The sequence below is a fragment of the Anas acuta genome, chromosome 12, assembly GCF_963932015.1.
Source record: "Anas acuta chromosome 12, bAnaAcu1.1, whole genome shotgun sequence".
Lineage (NCBI taxonomy): Eukaryota > Metazoa > Chordata > Aves > Anseriformes > Anatidae > Anas > Anas acuta.
In genome coordinates, this window is record NC_088990.1 from 20,974,493 (window position 1) to 20,996,649 (window position 22,157).

The 22,157-nt window shown below is 40.9% G+C and overlaps 1 long non-coding RNA gene across 1 annotated transcript in view; it reads left to right on the forward strand.

Moving 5' to 3' along the window:
• Positions 1 to 22,157, forward strand: part of LOC137863112 (uncharacterized) — a 160,675-nt gene that overhangs the window by 54,013 nt on the left and 84,505 nt on the right. Inside the window, exon 9 of the long non-coding RNA XR_011100695.1 lies at positions 3,821 to 3,975. This is a non-coding gene — a long non-coding RNA (uncharacterized lncRNA). The remainder of the gene's footprint in view (positions 1 to 3,820; positions 3,976 to 22,157) is intronic.

The following is a 22,157-nucleotide window of genomic DNA, read 5'->3' on the forward strand; positions in this document are numbered from 1 at the left end:
AATTATTACACAGCCAGCCAATAGTAATTACATAAATACTGCAAATATAAGTCTGTTCTTAGCAGAAACTCTTAAAGGAGTTTTAAACTAGTTACAACACAAAGTGGTAATCCTTATATTAAAACTTTCTTACCATGTTATAAGTTTGCCGTTATGCAACATTTTTCACTTTGTCAGCTGAAAACTGTTTTTCTAAAAGTAATCTAGAGCTTGCTTTGCTGAGATGGAAATAAAGAGAAGTTTGTCTTGACTAAGTGCTCTGTTTTCCTGTGACTCTGAGCAAGTAGTAGTTAGAATGAAACATTGGAAACAACAGTAATTTACTAATCAGGAGAAAAATGGTTGTTACTGAAACATACCCCATGTTTACTGCAAAATTGATTTAAAGCACATTTTAAAATAACAGCTCAAGAAAAACAGGCTCACAGCGAGCTCCAAACTCTAAATGCAACATTTGCATATATATATGATTAAGTGCCACCGAATGGACTTTGCTCATTAAGGTCTCTTAAGGGCAGCAAAGAGAGCAAGGAATGTGTTGTTGAATTAAGCTGCCTGGGGAAGTCTGAGGAGCAGTGAGCTCCTGATCAGGCTTTTCATGGTGCTTGTGGAAGACACTGAAAATAAACCTAGATTCTATGATACCTTCACTGAAGCCCTAGACCACCTTTTAACTGGATTTTTAATGACCACAGTACTAAAAAGTAATTAGCTTAAATTACCATTTGCACCCTCATAAAATAAAGACAAGAAGGGAAGAATTATCCCAGTGTTTGTGCTGTTCTTGGAACAAAGAGGATTAATGACAGCCTTTAATCTAGAGATACATTGAGGTCTGCTATCCATGCATCGCTGAAGAAATAAGATCAAGCAAAAGGAAGTAATTTGGTATGCATTTCCTCTGCAGACCTTGTAAGATGGGAGTAGGGGCAGCTTGAAACAGCAGTGGGCAGAGTGGAGCCAAGCAGGGTGCCCTGCTGTGCATTCAGCTCTGCTGCAGCAGGGGCTTTGCGGGAGAGACAAGGACAGAACTTGATTAATCCATGAAGTGAATTATTCACCCCTAGGTCAACAACAGTTGACAAAATTTGAGCAGAAGAGTAGCAGAAAGGGGAGATATCTTTAGTTTATATTGTCACATCTGAAATAAGTTATATACACCCCTGTACAAGGGAGTGAATTTCTCTCCAACAGACCTGGTGTTGGAGAAAAAAGAAATGAAAGTTGTTGCCAGGAGCATTTCCAAAGAAAACGAATTTCAAAAGCTTGTTGAGCAAACAGTGGAAGTTATCTTCAGTGGTCTTCTCCCATTTTGCATTTGTGTACCTCCTGCTATTATACCAGTATGCACTTCATGTGGCAATAAGAAGACTGCAGCCAAATTGGTGCTAGATATTGCAGATGGAAAGATCACTGCCTCTCAAGGTACTGTAACAAAAAACTTGTCAGTTCATAAGTAGTGTTCCTGCTGGGAGCAGGTGTCTTCAGTTTGACAAGATTGCACTTTATCCATGGGTGCTTGAAATGCACCATGGCTGGTAGCCGGTCAAACAGGTCTGAATTTTTAAAGAGAGTGTTGTAAGACTTCAGTAATGAGCTTGAGGTGGTGAACAATGACATGCAAAACTAATTACCTGTTTACTAACGTCACAATAATTCAGCCGTTTGTCTTGACTGGAGCCATGCTGAGCCTCAGCTCCTTCTGCCAAGCCTAGTTTCCAGCCATTGAGTGATTGTATGTGAACTGTTTTGCTAGAAAATGCCAAAAAAGAAAGGAGGGAAAAAAGAGGGAAAAAGGGAATTCATTTAACTGCTATAACCTAGATTTTAATTTAGTGACCACATAAGAGGTTTAGGAATTAGACATGCTTCTATACAAGGTACATCTCTGTGGGTGCAGTGTGTTTTCACTGAACAGCATAATCTGGACACCCAGCAGAAGAGTTAATTATCTAAGCACTAATGTTCTCAGACAAATACGTAATGCATCATAAGTATTAACAATGAAGTGCTGTCTGGCAGTGTAAAATCTAATTATCTCTAGAAGTTTTATTTTTGAAATGTGATTATTACACTTTGTGAGATCCAGGTTACAGACAGACATGCAAGAGCAGGAGGCCTGGGGTGCTGTGATGAATTTCTCACCAGGAATCACACACAAACTGCTTTCAGTTGCTGAAACAATGTATTTGTGACCGTGGGCTATAGGAGTTAGGGTTAGATCAGCAACTTCATGTGGTTCTCTGACTTGGTGAACTCAGTAGTTATCCCAGTAAAAAACAACAACAAGTCATTTTAGTCAAACGAGCATAAAAGGCTGGCATTTTTGTCTTTTCTCTGAAAAGTCATTGGCCACACTAGTTTGTATTTCACAAATCAGAACTTCTGTGTGATTTGCTTGATCTGGATATGCTGCCTTTCTTTGACTGCGTGAAGAGTATAATGTTCTCTTATTCAGTATAAAATTAACCCCAAAGTAAACTTCATGTATTTTAAATTGCTAGGATTTAGTCAGCAAATGGCTGCACAACTCTTTTACAATTCTTTTCTATCTGCTTGGTTCTCCACTCTGCTGAAATTAGAGAATCCCTGTCTACTGGCTTCAGTGGACAACAGATCAGTCCTTAATTTGACTGTGACTGGGAATACAGTGTTATGAGCACAAAAAGTAAAATGACGGATTGCAGGTAGGGCCAGCAATTGTACAAAAATTGGCAATTACAGGCAAGGCAAATGTTTTGTAAATAGAAGAGAAAAAAAAAATAGGAGTTTGAATGCTTAATGATATACTGAGGTATATGTGTCCTATGTGTCCAAGGGATGCATTCTAGAAATCCCTTTCTCGCTTGAATAATAATAATACAAAAAAAAAAAAAAAAAAAAAAAAAAAAAGGGGTACTTGAGACTCAACAATGGAAGAATTAGGGGACTCTGGAGTGTTTTCCATGAATTCTGTTTAAATAAGTCTTTCTTATTTGTAAAGACTTTGCCTTTTACCAGTCAGTCTCCTGAATTATTTAGCATGTATTTTATGCAAACAGCTTAAGAATATTGAATAAGGAAGCATTCTCCTCACCTTACCCAAACAAAAAAGATAACGTGTGTGACTTGGAAATAGATTTTATAACAGATGTGGGTGCCTAAAGTTGATTTTGCCTAAAGTTGATTTTAAGTTAAAAATGAAATAAAACTAAAAGCAAAAAAACACCCTTTTGATCCAGCTTGGTTGTGGCCTGGCTCTAGAGCTGCCTCAATTCTGTTGATATTATGTTTTTAGTACTGACACTTCTGATCTGCTTGAAATTCACTGTAAACATCTAGAAAACCCCAAATCAGAGCAGTCCACTATCCAGGATTTATCTGAATGTGATCAGGAGCAGATGGTGGAATTCCTCCATCTGTCTCCCCAAGCAGCCTACTTTGGCTGATGTTTGTAGCACATGCAGTGCACAGTGAGAGCGCTGGGCTCTCTGCTGAGCACGAGGTCTTTTAGAGGGTCCATGCACTAAGGAAGTCAGTAAATTCCTCAGTCAGGTTGAGAGAGGTTTTTGTAGGTATCATCCACAACATTAGCTGAACCAAGGTGGTGATATCAGTGAGGTCAGTTTTGGCAGCTGTGAGCAGTAACCTCAACCCTGACCCAGCCGGATCCAGAAAAGGATGCCTGTCTGTATGGTCTAATTTGTTAGGCAAAGTAATGGAACATAATGGGATAGATACTATCTTGGTATCAGGATTAGGGAAACTTGAGTTGTGATTCCTACCTGGGGATTTTATGTAATGAGCGTTTGAATGTTCATGTTGGTTTTGTTTGTTTTAGGTGTGTCATGTTGAGATGCAATATGACCTGCTGCTATTGCCAGAGCATTTTGGACTGTGGATCATGAACAGACAGAGCTATTTAACGTCAGTTTCACTCCTGAAGAAAGCTTTCATGGATTTCAGGTTCCCTCCTGTCCTCTCTGTTTCCTTTTGGTTAGTATACAGAACCTTGTGGTGGTCCTTCTGAGACATTTGTTTGTCCTCATACGAAGTCTCAGGAGACGTGCCTTCTCCCTAATGCAGGAGCTAATTAGGTTAATGGTGTTATCTAAAGGAACCACAGACTTGGGTCAAAGCAAAATAATGAGTTTCTGCTAGACCCACAAACACTTGGGTCTGATGTCCAAAGAAAGATGGAAAAGAAGAACAGGAAAGGTTTTTCTTCCTCTAATTTGTAAAATTTTCATGTAAGGTCTCTGCAGCCCTTTGCAGAATTCAAAACAAATTCATTGTTTTAGGTTAAGTTTTCATTATTTCTATGCTGCTTAGGCTGGCAATGACATTTTCACATCCAACTAGAGTCTGAAAAGTGAGACTATTAAGAACAACTTTCAGGAAGTGATCACTGTTGCTGTTGGAGGTATCACAGGTATTGTCTCCCAACTTTGGAGAAATGTGTCTTGAGTCTGCAGAATTTTCTTGGAAATGAACCAACAACAAAATTTCTCATGAGATTTCTCTTATATCCTGGCAAGCTTCTTTCCTGGAGTGTGTTTGCAGGCCCCACAGGAAGAAGCCAATGAGAACAGTAACAAAATCTCAGTAAAAATAGATATGTAAACTCTGAGATTAATTCTGGGGGAAGACGTGGGTTGAGTTTAGTTTATTAACCCAATTCAGTCATTCACACACTTATAATTCTATCTAGAAAAGGGCCAAGCATGAGTCAGTTACCTGAAACTGCAGAGGGTAGTCTGTCTCTGTTCAATGGACTTCATTTCTGTTTCAGTCTACAGAATTGCTGCTTAGTTGATAACCTTTTTTTTTTTTTTTTTCAAAATCTAAATGGTTTTCCTGTACCAGCTGTGCTCCTCATCTTGGGATTTGCAAAAATATTTGAAAATTTCTGTGCTGAAAATCTGGTCAGAAATAGTTACTGATGTTTCTGACGAGTAGGAGACAAGAACTAAATGATACACTAAAACACAATATGTAATTTTCATCAGTGAAAAGTAGAACTCTAAGCAGTAAGTCCTTCAGTTCTAGTGGACAGTTAATAAGAGGCCTGAGGAAGTAAGATGTATGGATTGCTAGAATAGATGACTAAATATATATTCATGTCAGTCTAATGTGAAACATATGCATTCTTATTTATTCTGTGCTTACAGACATGCAGAGCACAAATTTCCTTCTGTTTTGAATGAAAATATTTCAAAGTAAACAAAACAGTATAGGAAGTAGAGTGTAACATTTAGGAAAGACAAAACAGACAGGGAAATGAGATGGATAAAGGTGCTCTTAAGGAAGATTAGTAGCCATTTTGAAAAAAATAGAATTAAGGAGACAGAAATAAAACACCAATGATGACATTTGTGCTGTTGTGCCTGTGGTAGAAAACCCCAAGCACGACAATACAGAGTTGAGATTCAGATGAGCCAAAAGGTAAATAGCATTCGGCCCATTGGTAATGAAGCGAGCACTGACTGCGGAATCAGCCCAGGGGAGACAATGGTATACTGGTGATTTGGCAGAGAAAAAGAACCAGGGTTGAAACCATGAGCAGCTCACATAGAAGAGAATGGCATAAATCAGTGCCTGCCACGTGGGATAGTGGAGCAGTCACAGTAACAGTGCTCCATCCTGTTAATTGTAATTTATGGGGTGCTCAGCCACACGAGGAAAACATTGATAGACTTCAGAGTGAATGCAAGGATATTGGGAATCCTCTGACCACATACAGGGCAAGAGCAAAGGAAAGCTGGCATGGAGACCAAATGATGGATGTGGGTTAGGAGCATTTGGGAGCTGCAGAATGTCATGCTGAGAGGCAGCGATGTGACAGTAATCTTACCTGTAAAACCGACTACTGCAGAGCAAAGACTACTGCATCAGCAAAGAAATAAGGGCTTACCTGAAATGATTAAATATTGGTAGGTGGATTCTTATAAGCAGAATGTAGAGTTAGGAGGGTGAAATACTCATAAAGGGGACCATATGGAGTGTGTTGTTATGAATCAGAAAAATTTGCAGTACGGTTCAGAGGTGAGATGTGTAGTGGATTGTACCACAGGTATGGCTATTCTAACAGTGAAACAAAAAACCTATCTAAAACAATGTTCCACTCTAAGGTATGCGCTGCAGTTAAGATTCATATTTTCTCAGTGGTATGACAGGCAATAATACTGTGTCTACTTCACAACTGATGAACACCAGGCTTACAGTTTGTGTGGAGAATTATCTCCTGAAGGTTTCTCTTAGGTCATCTGCACCAAGGCTCAGGTATGACACAGAAGAAAAATACTAGTTTTTGACACTGATCTGGAGCCAGTTCAAGTCACAATTGCATGTCTTTCCATTGCTATACCTCTGGGTTTGCATCAGACCTAATCATAGGAAAGTTGAGGGCATGAAACAAAACCAGCATGGTGATATGAATCCCGTTTTGCAGATAACTACAAGCTAAAGAAAGTTCAGTTCAAGAATAGATCTAGCGTGTGTACAAACAAATCTGAATTCCTATTCAAGAGAATTACTTTGGCAAATATGTTTTGTCTGAGTGGATAAGGCACTGGTTTAGCTGCATTTTAAGTGGCTCCAGATGAACCAATACTCAAGGTGTGTCTTTGATAGCTGAAGATGTTTGTAACTTGACCCTCAGTGATAATTATGAAAATTGTCCTCATTTTTGTTCCAGTGCTTGAAGACTAAAAACAACCCCTTAACTTTTGGATGTTCAAAACATAAAATAGGCTCAAATTGAGTGCAGCTTCATCAACATTTTGGGACTGGAAGAGGTTCTGACTGATTTGCATAGTCCAATGTTAAATAATGCATAAATATGCCTAGTGTTTACAGGGTGGGTGCTTGGTGGGCTACAGTCACAAGGCTGATCTAGATTTTGTGGGAGCTTGGCCAACATCTCTCTTGTGTATTGAAGGAAGTGCTTTAAGGCAATAGACAAATCAGTTTTAGCTAATCCGTTGTTTTTTTGTTTTTTTTTTTTCTTTTCTTTTCTTTCTGGACTTCATTCCTAATGTATATTAAAATTATATAGGATCTGAGAAATGGAAACAGTAGTGAGAGTACAATTTGAATTTTAATAGGATTTTAGTTTTCTCTGCACTTTTCTTGTGTAAGTGTTCTTTGCAAGGATTGCAAATGAGAGAAGTGCAACCACACCATTTGTATCTAATGTAACAAAACAAAAGAAGGTAGCTTTACTTTAGGTGTGAACATGAATTGTATTTACTAAATATTCTGAAGAGACAAGTTCAAACAGGAGGAAAAGGCATAAGGACACCAGAGACATTCTGATCAAGAAGATAGGCTTAAGCAGAGATCTATCCTTGTACTCAGAGAACAGTGAGAAAGCAGTCTTGATTTTTCTTACCATCACAATGTGTCAAGGGCAGTGAGCACACTTTGTCTCTTGATTTTTACAGGCAGTGCTGACATGAGCAGAATATTATTAGAAAGGACTGGAATAGTATTAGCATATATATATATTTTATTTTCCCTCCAAATCTTGTGTGTGATTTCTGTTTGGGAATCCAGTGCAGAACACTACATGTTTATTAGTGCATCATCTTATTGTGAGCCACAAGGTAATGGACAGATCCTGCTTCTCAGAGGCTTTGTAGAGGCGTAGACAATCCTTCACGAAAGAGGAAAGATGATGCAAAGCTGTCAGCTGTACATAAAAATTACCCTCAAATTGCAGAGAGCAGATGGCTGTTAATGGCAAGTGTTTTTAACATAGCTTTATTGTCCCATATTGGGACATTAACTTGTCTCTCTCTTTTTTATTTTTATTTTTTATTTTTATTTATATATATATATATATTTAAAGTCACTTTGTAAAAATGACACCTTGGCATGACTTGTCTTTTTCCTGTTTGGTTTCCATGTCATGTTTTGCTCAAATATGCTAGCCCAGCAAGTCATTAGTGCATATTCTTTCAGTTTCATACGTGCTCAGTGATTAGTAACAACAACAACAAAATTTTGAGGGACTGCAACGAGTAATTGCTGTGCTTTGTTGGACTGATTCTGACTGCAAAGTAAGAGTACATGCTGCATGTTTCCACATGCTGAGCTGATATTTACAGGGCTAAATACACAGCACCAAACTTGCTCAGACAAGCAAATGTGATAACAGAAGAAAAGGAGAGAAAAATGCATATGGAACACCCTTAGCTTTTCTGGTTTGTTAACTGCAGGTTGAAAGCTAGCTTTTGGGTGATTAAACTTCTCATTTGGTTATTAAGTGATAGACATCTTGCTGAACTCAAGCATGCTGCTACAAGCACAGGAAGAGTGCTTATTTAAAGCAGACACAAAGGATTGCACAAAGAGACCCTTAAACAAAACACAAGTGTCAGCAAAACGAAACAAAGTCATCACACACAATTTAAGACAGATAGAGGCAGGCAGTAAACTGATGACAGATCCTTTAGAAAAGTCACTCTGGTGAGTTGGGAAATCTGTTTATTTGTTACAGTTCCTTATTTTCTCTCAACAGGGAATCTAGGAAACCTCCATATTGAAGCCATTGTGTTTGTCAGGATGGACTTGAAAGTTGTTAGATGAAGTATGGGCAGCAGTGTCCCTGCAGCAGTTGTAGTGCTTTAGGTGTGTGCTCCTTGGAGGTTTCAGACAGAAGAGATACAGCCCAGCAGAGCTGCTGGCTTCAGTGCAGTGTGGGGTTTGGCTAGTTTAGTCTGCTTTGCTGTTTGATCTGCGCTGCCTGAACTACCTCATGCATTTCAGTGCTGTGTTACATGCTGCCCATTAGGAAGTGCTGCCAGGCCCACCACAAAGTGGGGTGGTGGCTGAGACAGCACATGTTGGATCTTTGTGCTACCATGCTTATGCTACAGAGGTTTTGCTCTGAGCTGTCACGAGCAGAAGAGCATTGAAGGTACCTTGTGGGGTCACTGTGACACTGGGAACCAGAGGATCTTAGCCAGGGCTCTGCCCTCCCCTTACTGTGTAAGAAAATTATCCAACTTTTCTGTGATTCAATTTTCCTCCTAAGTGAAGGGGTGATAGTATTTGCTATGAGGCCTGTGGATAAGAAACACTATACAAATATCCAGTTCTATTTCTTTTGTTTGGGATTTTGGACCTGGGAAAAGTCACATAGCTGGTGATTACTCTGTAACCAGTTCTTCCCTGGCATGAATAAAATAGTAGTCAGCTTCTTGAAAATCATCCAGCTTCCCTCTTCCTGCCAGTCTCAGCTTCTATTCTTCTCTCCAGAGCTCTTGGCTCAGCCATTAGCCAGGCCAGGGTTTTGCCAGTTGCAACATGCAGCTCCTCTTGAGTCGGAGTGGAAGGAAGGCTCCAAGAAGGTGGCAGGGAGGGAAGGAGGGAGAGAGTAGTCACTGCAGAGGACAGAGAACTAATAACAAATACCATCCCCCAATCTGTGTCTTTCTCCCTCCCCCTGACAAATTAAGAAAATGAAGAAAATGGAGGAGAATGGTTGGAGGCAGTAGGTAAAGGAGTGTGGGACTGAGAGATGGTTTGGCACTTGCTCCAAGAATTGGTGCGGAGTAGGAAAGAGGCATTGCATTGTCAACAGTCACTGAGGGATATTACCAGTAAAAAGCTGGAAATCAGAAAATTGATTGGAACTATAAGACCACTGAGAAATTTACTGAACTGACATCACAGTAGCCTCCTTTCCAGGAAAGCAGCAGCTCATCTTGAGCTCATTCTTCCTGGATGAAAAAAACAGGTCTTTGAGATAATTAACAAGTTTCTACTTTTTTTTTTTTTTTGGTCTTCACTTAAGGCCAATCAACTTTTGTGTTTCCATTGCCAAATTTCAGTTCCAGCAAGTAGCTGACATGGAAGGAAGCGTCTGTGTTGTATCATACTGAGACTGAATTTCATAAAGCAAGATGAAGGCAATAATCAGTGCATTTCCTTGTTCTGCACTAGAAATAATTGTACAGCTGTCAAATTCTCACTCAGGAAAACAGATTCAGGACACTGCAGCAGTGAATATGTATTTGCCAGAGTAACAGCTGTCAAATTCTCAAAAAACAAACCCATACAGTGCAGGAACAGATCTCAGTTTCCTAGGATAACTCAATTTGCATGTGCACCTTTGTATTTTCTTCTTCTTTGAAAACATCTGCTCCTATTTCATTGATCAGTAGAAGCTGATTTATTTTTTTTTTTCGATGTATGGGCATGAAGTTGCTTCATGCAGCCTATATAACAACAGGAGAGTATCTATAATGGCACCGAAGACCCAAATATCATAACTTTAATGGAATGTTCCTGGACTACTTTAATATTGGCATTTTTAATTAAATGTTTCCTTTTTTTTACAAGTTGGTGACTGAATTGCAATAGTGAAGTAGTTACTGTTGAAACAAGTGCTGAAAACCGATCAAAATAAAAGGTTGGAAACAGTTGCACATACAAATGCTTTGGTTCCAGAGCTTTAAATCAAATCAAATGGGGGATCAAATTCTCCAGTCACTAAATTAGGTGGAAAGATCTGTGTGACCTATGTTGCTATATAGATTTTAGAATCATTAGGAAACCTTATTCTTCTAACAAAGTATAATCTTTTCCTTTCATTATGCTGTACCACAGCTAGCAGGGTTTTTTACTGGCTCTACCTAAAATGATTAGTTTTATTTATTTATTTATTTTCCACTACCATTATAGCTGCATGTTTTGCTTTAGTCTTTGGAATACTTGGTCAGTTTAAAAATTTGAAAAGTATGTTTTTGAATCATTGGGATGTTTATTTATACTATGACTCCAATCCTTATGTACTTTATAAATACTGTTTCAATACAGCCCAGGATATGGCTTTTTTTTTTTTTTTTTTTTTCTCTATAGCTAAAGATTTGAAGAATCCCCCTATTTGTATCCATGGAAGTATTCTTTTCACACCGAACTGGATTCTGTATTTTTTAATTAGTAATCAACTTAGCATTTCATTGAGCTGTTGCTTCCTAAGAAGATTTTGCGGTTTCTAAAAATTTTACAAATGTTATCAGTATAAAATTAAAATAGCAGTAAACTGTAATCCCTTTCTATAAAAAGATTTCTATAAAGAAGCTTGTGCATCCATCTTTTATTACTCATTTAATTTTTCTGTAGTCTAGCAGAAACAAAGAGCCCTGGTTCTTGGCCATAACCCCCAGAGCCAGGTGGTGTACAAGCTCAGGTGGGGACGCAATGAGTGGCAGCCACAAGGTACAGATGAGTGGTGGAGTGGGTGGAAGGACTCAAGAAAACTTCGTCAGGCTGTACAATATGCAATTATGGTAGCTCATCTGTGGTTAAAATCATGAATCTTTCAATATTATGGCAATAAGAATAGGAGGTAGCTGGTGCTTAAAAATATACGTAATGCAATAATCATTCTGCATAATGTATGCATACTGTTTACCTTTTAAACATATATAAGTTGAGGTTTGAAAAGTAAAGTAGAAACAAATTCATTGCCAGGTCATAAAAGAAAAAAAAAACCATAAAGATGGTACCATTCTGCATATGCTGATTGCCAGTCATATGATGAAATCTGAAACAGTTTTTGGTGCCTGTGGTAAAGCATGCTGTGCGTACAGTTTAAAGGTTCTGGTTAGTATGGTGTCAGTTCTTTACAGGAACTAATGTAGAGCTGATTGCAAACTGTAAAACAAGGAACAGCACTGGTAGGTGTATGCCAAGCTAGAATTTTCTGTCAGATGGCAGCAAGAATGTGGCTGTTCAGGTCCTGCTGGAGACTTCAGCTGGTCAGCCACAGAATATCCGAAACTGCTGGAATCCTGTTCTGCCAGGTACCTTAAAGGAGGTAACAGGTACCATGCCAGGTACCATCAGGTACCTTAAGGGAGGCTGTAGCAAGGTGGGGGTTGGTCTATTCTCCCACGTGCCTGGTGACAGGATGAGGGGGAACGGGCTAAAGTTGCGCCAGGGGAGTTTTAGGTTAGATGTTAGGAAGAATTTCTTTACTGAAAGGGTTGTTAGGCATTGGAACAGGCTGCCCAGGGAAGTGGTGGAGTCACCATCCCTGGAGGTCTTTAAAAGATGTTTAGATGTAGAGCTTAGTAATATGGTTTAGTGGAGGACTGGTTAGAGTTAGGTCAGAGGTTGGACTAGATGACCTTGGAGGTCTCTTCCAACCTAGATGATTCTGTGAAAAAGATTTCATCAAGATAAACGTCAGGCATCTGTATCCAGCTATTAACATGTAATTTAAAAAGAATAGGAAGTTATGATTATGCATTAATATCTTCATTAGGTCTTTTACTGAGCCTAGACCTGTGAGTGTCAAAGGAATTCTTTCTTCATCTGTTTTCAGTGGATTTTAGCTCAGACTCTGCAGTATGTTTCAAGCTCTCTGCTTGAAACGTGTGTGGGTAGGTTGCATTCAAAAAAATAAATCAGTAATTATATGTATGTGGATTTGAGTTCATGGCAAACGTTTGTTGTGTGAAATAGGTGTGGTGGTTTTACCGTGCTGGGCAGCTAAACCCCACAACCGCTCTCTCACTCCCCCTCCTTTAGATGAGGAGGGGGAGAAGTAAAGCAAAGAACAACTCACGGGTTGAGATAAGGATAATTTAATTAAAGGGAAATAATAATAATAATTAAATAAAGATTATTATGAACTAAACAATTTAACTAAGGGGAAATAAAAAGGGAAAGGGGAAAAGGGAGGGGAAAAGGGAAAAATAAAAAGAAGGGAGGAAAAACAAACAAACAAAATAAATGAAGGCCATGTGGAAGTGCAGAGGAAAGAAATTACTCTCTACTTCCCACAAATGAGCGATGATTGACCACGTCCTTGAAGCAAGGCCTCAACGCACGCAGCCGATGTTCGAGAGGAGGACCGACGTTTTCCCAACGAGAGCCCACCCCTCCCCTCTTCTTCCTGTTTCCACCTTTTATTGCTGAGTGTGACATCACATGGTATGGAATATCCCTTTGGGTGGTTTAGGTCAGCTGCCCTAATGATATTTCTCTCCTCACTTTTTGCCCACCCCCTAAGAGGGTTAGAGAAAGGCCCAATGCTGTGCCACTGCTGCTCAGCAGTAGACACAACACTGGTGTGATAACACTGCTGTTCCAGCTACAAGTGCAGAGTACGGCACTGTATGGGCTGCTGCCGGGAAAGTTAACATTCCAGCCAGACCCAGTACAATAGGGAAAGTAATATGGTTCTAAAAGTGGGACAAGTTATTCTAAAATTCTAAAAGTTGAATAACAATAAAATTGCAAAGCCATTGTTTTTCTATATCCTAAAAATTCTAAAATTACAGGCCAACTTAATTATTGCTGCAGTAGGTATTGCATGTTGGGTCACCTGAGACGAAAGTGACACTAGTCAGTGCAATTCCCCTTCTCTCAAAGGAATAATTGCCAAACTCCTTCATGGAGTTGTAACACCTGAGTATGCTTGATCCAGTTTAAGCGTCTCCTCAGACAAATTAAAAGCTTTGCAGCTAGTTTGTGTAGCTTGGACTCGCAAGGGATGCTTTGCAATAATACTCTGTGATGTTATAAAAAGAATTAGGTGTTTTTTGTCTGGAAAAATCAGGGCTTAGATAATATTACTTAGACTTTTTATGAGGTTTTCATTGGAACAAAAGGATAATGTCCTATCCCGCTCCTACTTAAACATTTTAGGGGGATGTTTTTCTACCTGCTGTTGTTTGAACACCTGGGCTGTTTACAGAAGCAAAGCAAAATATAGCCAATCACAGTGCAGTGGTGATGGCACGGAGGGCATCCATCTACTGTTTAAAAACCAATGCCTTTAAAAAGCCATGCAAAATACTTTTAAATGTATAGGTAGTGTTATTTTCTTGCACCTACTTGTTACTTAAGGACAAAGTCACTGTGGAAATACATTGCTGAGGTCACTGCTCTGAACCAGAAAATGCCAGAGTTGCTACTGATAAGAACTTGTTGCTTACATGGTTGCACAAGCTGCTTGTCCAGAACAAAGCAGGAAAGGGCCTCTGCCTCAAAGAACTTGTAGTCAGGACAGACAAGGAAAATGTTGGACCACTGCAGTGCTGCATGTAGCACACAAATGTGATCATGGAGAATTAAATGCAGCACCAGTCCAGCACCTCATTTACTGGGCAGTCGTGTCTGCAGAAGTGGAGAACAGAAGTCTGATTTTATTTTTATTTTTATTTTTTTTGGCATAACATTTGAAATTCTCTTTAAATATTTTTATAAGAAAGCTCTGCTGGTAATTAATGTGCCTGAGGGAGCTACAGACTGGAGCTAACTGGGAGCTTTCTGACAAAATATTTTTTCCATCAGAAAAGGCAGATTCATTGATACCAAATTATTTTGCAAAAACATCAGTTTTAGTGACTTTCATGCGATGGGTTCTGACAGGCTTCATGCCTGATTTCACGGCTCCCAGTCAGCTGTGAGGTCTGTGGTTCTAGGATAGTCTTGACATGCTGGATGCCTCCAGAGATCCCTGAAAACCTGGCATATGCCATGGGTGCTTTGAGGGCTTCTGTGCAGTGTGCCACACAAGTGGAAGTACAGGTTCTGAGATTCTCAAGTTCTGTAGCTTCTTGCTGTCTTATGGCTCCCAGGCCTTCAGGCTCCTTGTCAGTTCACTGGGGCTGATGTGGCGGGGGATGCCCAGTAGCACTTGCAGCCAGTGCTGAGCAAGGAGTCTTGGAGCCACAGAAATGGTGCTTTCAGGCTCAACTGTGTTCTGAAATTATGTAAATGAAGCAGTGATTATTTAGAAGAGATTGCTTAAAAAGATCCTTTCTGAGGGAAATGTCACTAGCTGTATTGCACAGGGGAGCACGCTGCCTGTCCCCTGCTTGGGGAATTGCCTGAAGACAGAGAAGCAACTGCACTGTGGCTGCCAGACCTCAGGCTGCATCAGGGCTGTGCTGCAGGTGCCTGGGGCTGTGCCCGCTACTCATGGCACAGGCACGGGCACGGGTGATGCCTCAGACTAGATTCAATATGTTCAATATTGTAGGGAAGTAACTGGCTCTGCTGACATTGAAATAGTAGTTATATTCGTAATGTTTTGGCTCCAAAGGGAAGTCTTTATGTGGGAGTACTATGCATAAATTACCTCTGTATGTACAAACAAGTAAAACTTAAAGACATACATTTATCTACCTACATGTCACTTTCAGTGTGATACAGGATCCACAGATCCTTCAGCCAGATGTCAACATCAGCAGAACTGTGGTGGTTTCTTTCTTATGTATGGCACTCACGTTGTCAGGTGGAATGGCTTTGTTGTGGATTCTGAAGTGGTCTTTTTAAAACCTCAGTATTGCATTCTAAGTTGTTTCTATTTTAAGGAACATAGATAGTGGTGTTGTCTTAGATGCTGTGGAGCACTGTAATACTGGAGCACACTGAAGGCCGAGGGTTAATTTCGGCGGTTGAAAGCCCTTAGGACTCCTGGAGGACAAAAATAGTCATTTGATAGATGTGAATCCATGTGACCTGTGCAAGTGTTTATATGGCCGTATGCTTTAGAATGGCACTTGGTTTTACAATGCAAAAGTTTAGACACATGTAACTGGCCACAGGGAGAGATTTTTAAAGATAAAAATACCAGTGATGTTATCCCATGCTTGCTGACTTCTAGGTAATGTATCATCAGTGAAAGTTAAATTCCTGGCTGCAATTTGGTGCCTTTGGCAGTCTCCCTATAGACTTTTAGCAGTTCACATTTTGATGTTTGCTGAGAGTGCTCAAGGGTTTGCCAATTTTTCCTGATGTGAAATCGCTGCAGTCAGAGATGCAGAGGTGAAATAGGAAAAGAGTCAAATGAATGTTGATTGCTTCTGAGAAATAATTCCACACTGCCTTGCTGAAGGTTCAGTGCATGCTAGCTGCAGTGCAGTGGCATGACGGACTGGTAAATATCACTTACTGCGCCCATCATTCATTGCGGAAGAGCACATGGGCCATGCAAATTGGATGATGCTGTGTTTGAAAACCAGGCAGCCCATAATTTTAATCTGTTAAAAAGGATTACAAATGACATCGATGAAATACAGTGTCAATTCTTTGCAAGATGTCTTTTCTCTGCAACAGAAGCTGAAAGCACAGCCCATCAGCAGGCACTGAATGCCTACATTGAGGTTCTCACAAACTTTGATCTCTTCAGAACTGAGCCTAAAATAATGTCCCATCGGAAATCAAAGAGGCAGAACTACTTTGCCAGGCAGAGACTTAAACCTCCCCACACATGTGTTTATTAATGTGAACAAGCTAATACAGCTGTATTAACATCATAATATTCAGGAGCCAACAAACTTGTTTGAAGACGGTCCAGGGCTTGCTGGACACACTTGACTCACTGTTTCTGTAGCAAAATCACTATTATGGCATTAGACAAGATATTCAGTATTTTCTACTTCAATTGATAGATATTTTTAAATAATTAAAACATGATTTCTTAGAAACCAATAGAGAGAAAGTCCAGTTCAAAGCCACAATTTTCTCCTTACCAAATTCCACTGTGCATTGTCCACTTCTCAGGACTATGAAAAGGATCACTCACTTTTCCAGGCTTGATAAGATGCATTGAAGACTGCCTGCAAGCTGTGTGGTGTTATATTTACTTCATTTTGGAAAGAGCTGAATCTAAGCTGTGTGTGTGTGACTGGATTAATCAAAATCTGTTTTGTAGAATTGAAGGAAGCACCTGTAGTGTAAGTTTTGAGTGCATCTAGCAGTAAAGCCTCTTTCTCAGTTTCTTCTTAACAATATCAGATACTTGTGTTTGAAGTCAGACTTAAAAAACAAAACAAAACAAAACAAAAAACACACACACAGAAAGTGCCTGAATAAAAAGCAAAGAGTCCTAGTTCCCTAGATTTCCCTTAGTCTTATATTCCCTAAACTGTTTTCTGGTCTTGTAGGCAGACCATCTGAAAGTGGAGCATTTCTAATGCCAGCAGTACCCAAGTCAGTGTCATAGAAATTGATGTGAGCTCTGTATCACTGTGATACTCTCCTGTCCCTTGCGGGGATTTGGGGATAGACAGTTATTAAGTGTGACTGGGAAATGAAATTTAAGGAGCGATCAGTTCAATGGCTACTTTTTGCTAGAGGCATGGTATGTAGTTGGTTGACCTAGGAAAAGAAAAAGCAAAAATCACCCTGACAGCATGCAATATATCAAAGTACATAATTTCTACTGTGACTAAATCCTATCCAAAAGCTCCTTGATAATTAAAAGGATATGCTTCCATTGCCAATCTGCTCTATTAATAATAGTCTAATCCTATTCATAAATTTACCTTTCCAAATTAATTTAATTAGGTATGAAAATACTGACTGCTCCATCACCACATTTAAGATCCTTTCTTGCAAACCTTAACTCATATAAATGTCATTCAAATCCATGTGAGTACTGAGCATGAGTAAGCCTTATCTTCATGAGAAAAAAAAAATTCTGGGTAAGACCTGTAACTGTTTTGACTGGGAAGTATTGCTAAGATTTCTAAGCGTGGAGCAGTAGTAGGACACCAAATACATACAGATAAATCGTTCCCCAAAATAGCTGTTGTGGGTGTTTTATTTGAAGTGGGAACACAAGTAAATATGACCTGGGGGAACTTGTATCTATTTTTATGTGGGCTACTCTAGCAGAAATCAAGTGCTTGTTATATAGCACATCGACACCTACTCAGCCATCAGCTTCTCTTGTGCACAATTGTCCATTCATGTGCAGATCTGAAGGTTTTTACACTTTTTACAATTGCATCATTTTCAACCTTTTAGTAACTTTGGGGTTATGTAACTTTAACTGTACTCAGGCTGAGAAACACTCATTCAGCCTCTTTTACTCCTAGTGCTGTTGGGGTCCTGACTGCCTGTTATCATTTGGCTCATCCAGCTGGCAGTGGACCTGAGTCTGGGATCTGGCATGCTTGAACAGTCCAGTGGTCCCTGTCTAAAGGTACTTCAGACCTAAACCAGCAAGGCAGAATAAGGGGACAAGAAGATATATCTGTATGACTGGTTTTTGTGGAACAGTGAACAGCTGTGTTGCAAAATACTCAGGAAGACTGATTAGCCATGCCCAGGCAGGAGTGTCATGCTAACATGACTGTTGCTTTTAGGATCTGAACTAACTGTGAAGGAGGCGGGCAGAGATTGAGTCATGTTTCTCTCCTTGGATCCACCCTGTACAATGAGACACACCTGCTATTGCAGGGAAGAGCTGCCCACCCCACATCACACAGCGCGGCTCTGTCTGCAAGAGCACCTGACCCTCCTGTTCTGTTGGGTGCCATACCTGTTCGACCTCTTGTCTCCATCAGTGACTCACATTGCACTATATCATCAGCTTGGCTTGTGGTGAGCACTCCACTGAACTTTTTCCCTTTTCTCAGAGCCCTGAATAGTTTAGATGTTGTGCTAATATTCTTTGTGGTGGAGACAAGTTCTTAAAATAGCTTGAGATTATCCACTTTGGGTCTCTGTTCTTCTAGTTCACCTTACCATGCTGTTTGGGGTGGCTCAGTTTGTAATATTATTGTATAACTACCAAGATTAATGAAAAAATGAAAACAAAACCACAACACAACAACAACAACAATATATCTTCAAACACAAGTTACATTATTCCTGTATTTGGCAAATCCCCTCTGTCCACACAGGATTCCCACGGTCAGTGATAAGACTAACTGAACCTACAGATTTAAGATCAGAGAACAAAATAGGTGTTGTGGTAAATATCTCAGTGAGAGACATAAAAGTTCAAGTATTATCAGCATAGGCGTATCTGCAGTACACCCAATTGCTTGGTTATTTCTGACTGTGTCAGGTATTGCATCATTTTAATTGCTGACACTTCGGCATTTTCACTTCTTTCCAAGAGGAAAACAGCAGAGCCAGCTCTGGGCTTGGGAAGAACAAGCCACTGCCTACTTCATCAGCCTGCAGCTGCCTGCTGGGTCTGCCTGGGGCTGAGGAGAGGGAGATCGGCTTTTTTGGTTTGTGCAGCACTTCTCCCTTCTGACTGCAAGGGATGAAAGAAGTTGCAAGGTGGGGAGCAGTTTTACTGTACCAAGAGCAGTGCTTCTCTAAAGCAGTTGCTATCACCTTCCCTATCAGCATACGCCAGGGAGAGAAAACCCTTCCCTTTACAGCTGTTCTGCTGCCCTTCCTTTCCTCTTCTGCCCTGTACAAACAGGTGCCTCGTTGCCTCCTCTCATGCCCAGTGACCCAAGAAGGTGGCAGGAGAGAGGGGACTCACAGGTGGGTTGCAGGAGGGAAAAGGCTTTGGAAGGTGACAGGAGATAGACTCCTTCCCATAACCATACTCCTGCCTGCAGGACTTGGAGGCCTCTCGCAGCTTCCCTCACACCTTATTGCATCCTGGTGGTCTTTCCCCCTCTCTTTCAGGGCTTTTCCAAAATATTCTTCCTGTACAAATCCTCTCAGTTGGCCTAGCAAATCACTGCCCCTTTCATGTTCACTGGGGACATCCCCCATAACCTGCAGTGCTCAGCCACTGCTTTCCCAGAGCCCTGCTGGCTGTCCCAGCATCCCATATCTTCCAGGCTGGCCAGAAGCTGGTCAGCCTCTCTCTGCCTCTTGAGGACGCACCCTGCTGTGGCTAGCCCAAAGTTAGGGAAGTCCTTCATCTGAGAACTCTTATCCAGACAGCCTGTTTTCTGAATAAAGATATGTTTTTCACAATTGTGTTAATCCTTTTGAAGGTGTTTTCTACCTCACAGTTAAATTTGACTTATAATTGCAAAGTGAATGAGCTTTGTCCAGGTGGTGGATGTTCAGAGAATAAAATTGCTTGCTGGGGCAGTCTTCCTTCATAAAACCAGGGCTGGGATTATATCTGAAACAACTAGAGATACTGGTGAAAAAATATGGTATTAGCAATCAGAAATGCTCTTATTCATGACTATGATAAGTGTTTAGGAAAACAGAGATCTTAAGGGAAGAAAGTAAGATGGAAAAGCTTGTGGGCCAAGATAAAGGCAGGGACATCACTTACCAACAACCATCGTTGCCAGAACAACCTCTGTTTGTAAAAATAAAAACCATCAGTTAAGATAGAGTTGGATGGTGAGAAACAAAGACTAAAACATCTCCCCGCACCCTTTTTCCCCAGGTTCAACTTTTCTCCTTCACTCCTGCTCCCCCTCCAACTGGTTCAGGAGTGGGTAGTGAGGGTTTTCAACCAGTCTATAGCAGTTTTCTCCTCTGCTCCATCCTCTTCACGCTTCACTCCTGCTCCAGTGTGGGTCCTCTCCATGGGCTGCAGTCCCTCAGGATAAACCTGCTCCACTGTGGGTTCTGCAGAGGAACCTCTCCTCCAACCCTTGGAGCACCTCCTCCTGCCTGAGTGGGCTGCTGCCCACACTTTCTCCTTACCCCTCATGGCTGTGCTGCCCTTCCTCACACAGGTTTCCACAGAGGCCTCTGATGGGCCCAGCTGTGCCCTGTTGGGCAACTATGGAGCCTGCCAAAACTGGCTGGAAGCAGCCATGCCCAGCATGGGGCAGCCCTGGCCTCTTCTCAAGGAGGCCACCCCTCTGCTGCCAAAACCTGGGCAAGGACACCTAATGCACATAGATGCTGGAGAAACATGTCTACAATTGCTGAATGTGCAGATTGGCAAACTCAAGAGGCATTTGGCTGCTAACAGTTTGGTTCGGGCAGTCCTGCTTGCTTCTGAGAAAAGCTGGACTTGATAACCATTGCCAAAAATACCTGCTTGCAATCAGCTAAATACCACCCTGGGGAGCTGTGGGAAAGAAACACTGACTGAAGGGTGCCGGGTCACCTCCAGGGATCCACAGTCCCTGAGGAAAGGTCCTTTTTGCAGAGAGGCCTTCACCACACAGGCTTTTTATGCCTCTTCCTCGTCACCAGTCAGGAGCTGAGAGGGTGGGAGTGAGCAGCAGGCGGTGCATGTCTGCTGCATGTGGTTAGTCCCAGAATTAGATGTCACTGCTGCAGTGGGTGAAACAGGCCTCTTGGCAGCAAGTCCAGCTTGACTTTGTTGGACTGGTGAGGGCTCTAACTGCTGGCAAGATCAGCAGTGAATGTGTTGCTAAGCTTGCTCTGGGTGGATCGACGGTCACTCCCTCACCAATGAGCTGTTGTGACCTGTGCCAATTGCCCAGCATTGCTGGGAGAAAAACAGCTACAAAACAGCATATTTGTGGAGCTAGTGTTGCTGAAAGGTGGTTATCAATATCCTGAATGTGATGACAGCAAAAAAGCTGGTATATTGCTTTGTGTTCTGGTTATGTTTCTGAAACGTGGGTAGAGCAGCAAGAGGGGTACTGACTGTGTAATGCCACCGCTTTTCCTCTAGTTGCTGTGCCCAATTCTTTCATTTTTGCCACATCAGATTTACCAAGAGCCATTTTTCACTGAGTGTAGCAAAGAAGTGCAGTCCTTCATGTAAACAGCATATTTCAGAAGGAAAGCATATGTACCATAAATCAGGGAGCGTGCTTTACAGCACCAGAACATACCAAACGCAACTGGAGTATATAGGGAGTAGTTGAACACTGAGGTAGCTGGGGAAGATTGCTTATTCAAATGGATATTGACTATTTATCTTGCTTCCCTATCTTAGAACTATGTTTTGCTTGCTCGTTCTTACTTCTATTGTGTCATTTTCTCACTACCTCCTACCTCTCTCTTTCCTGCCTCTGAATATATTGCATGTTTTGTTTTCTATAAACTACAACATTGCTCTTTCCTGAATTTGCATGCCCTCACTTGATATTTTTGGACCTGGATGGTAAAAACTATGTTCTGTAGCTTTACATATATCCTGCAGAGAAAATATGCTGGGATGTTACAACCTGTTATTACTGTTCCCTAGCTTGTATGAGCTGTGAGATGAGTTTAAAGGTGGTCCTTTCACTATTGTGGATGCATGGTCTGTTCTCAGTTCTGGCACAGACATCGATGGGAACAAGTCATTCATGGTCATGGTCTTAAAAGAGCTCTCTGCTTTTTGTTAGCCACTTAAATGTGGTAGCTGGCTGTATCCAGCAACCACAATAGGAGCTTTGAATCCTTTTGAAAATTTTCATTTTAGTACTTCCCCCTTTTTAAGGAGGCATTCTGAAGCATTTGGAAGTGGCAGCTACAATAATTGTGAACTAATAAAAATGGTGGCATCTTCAAAG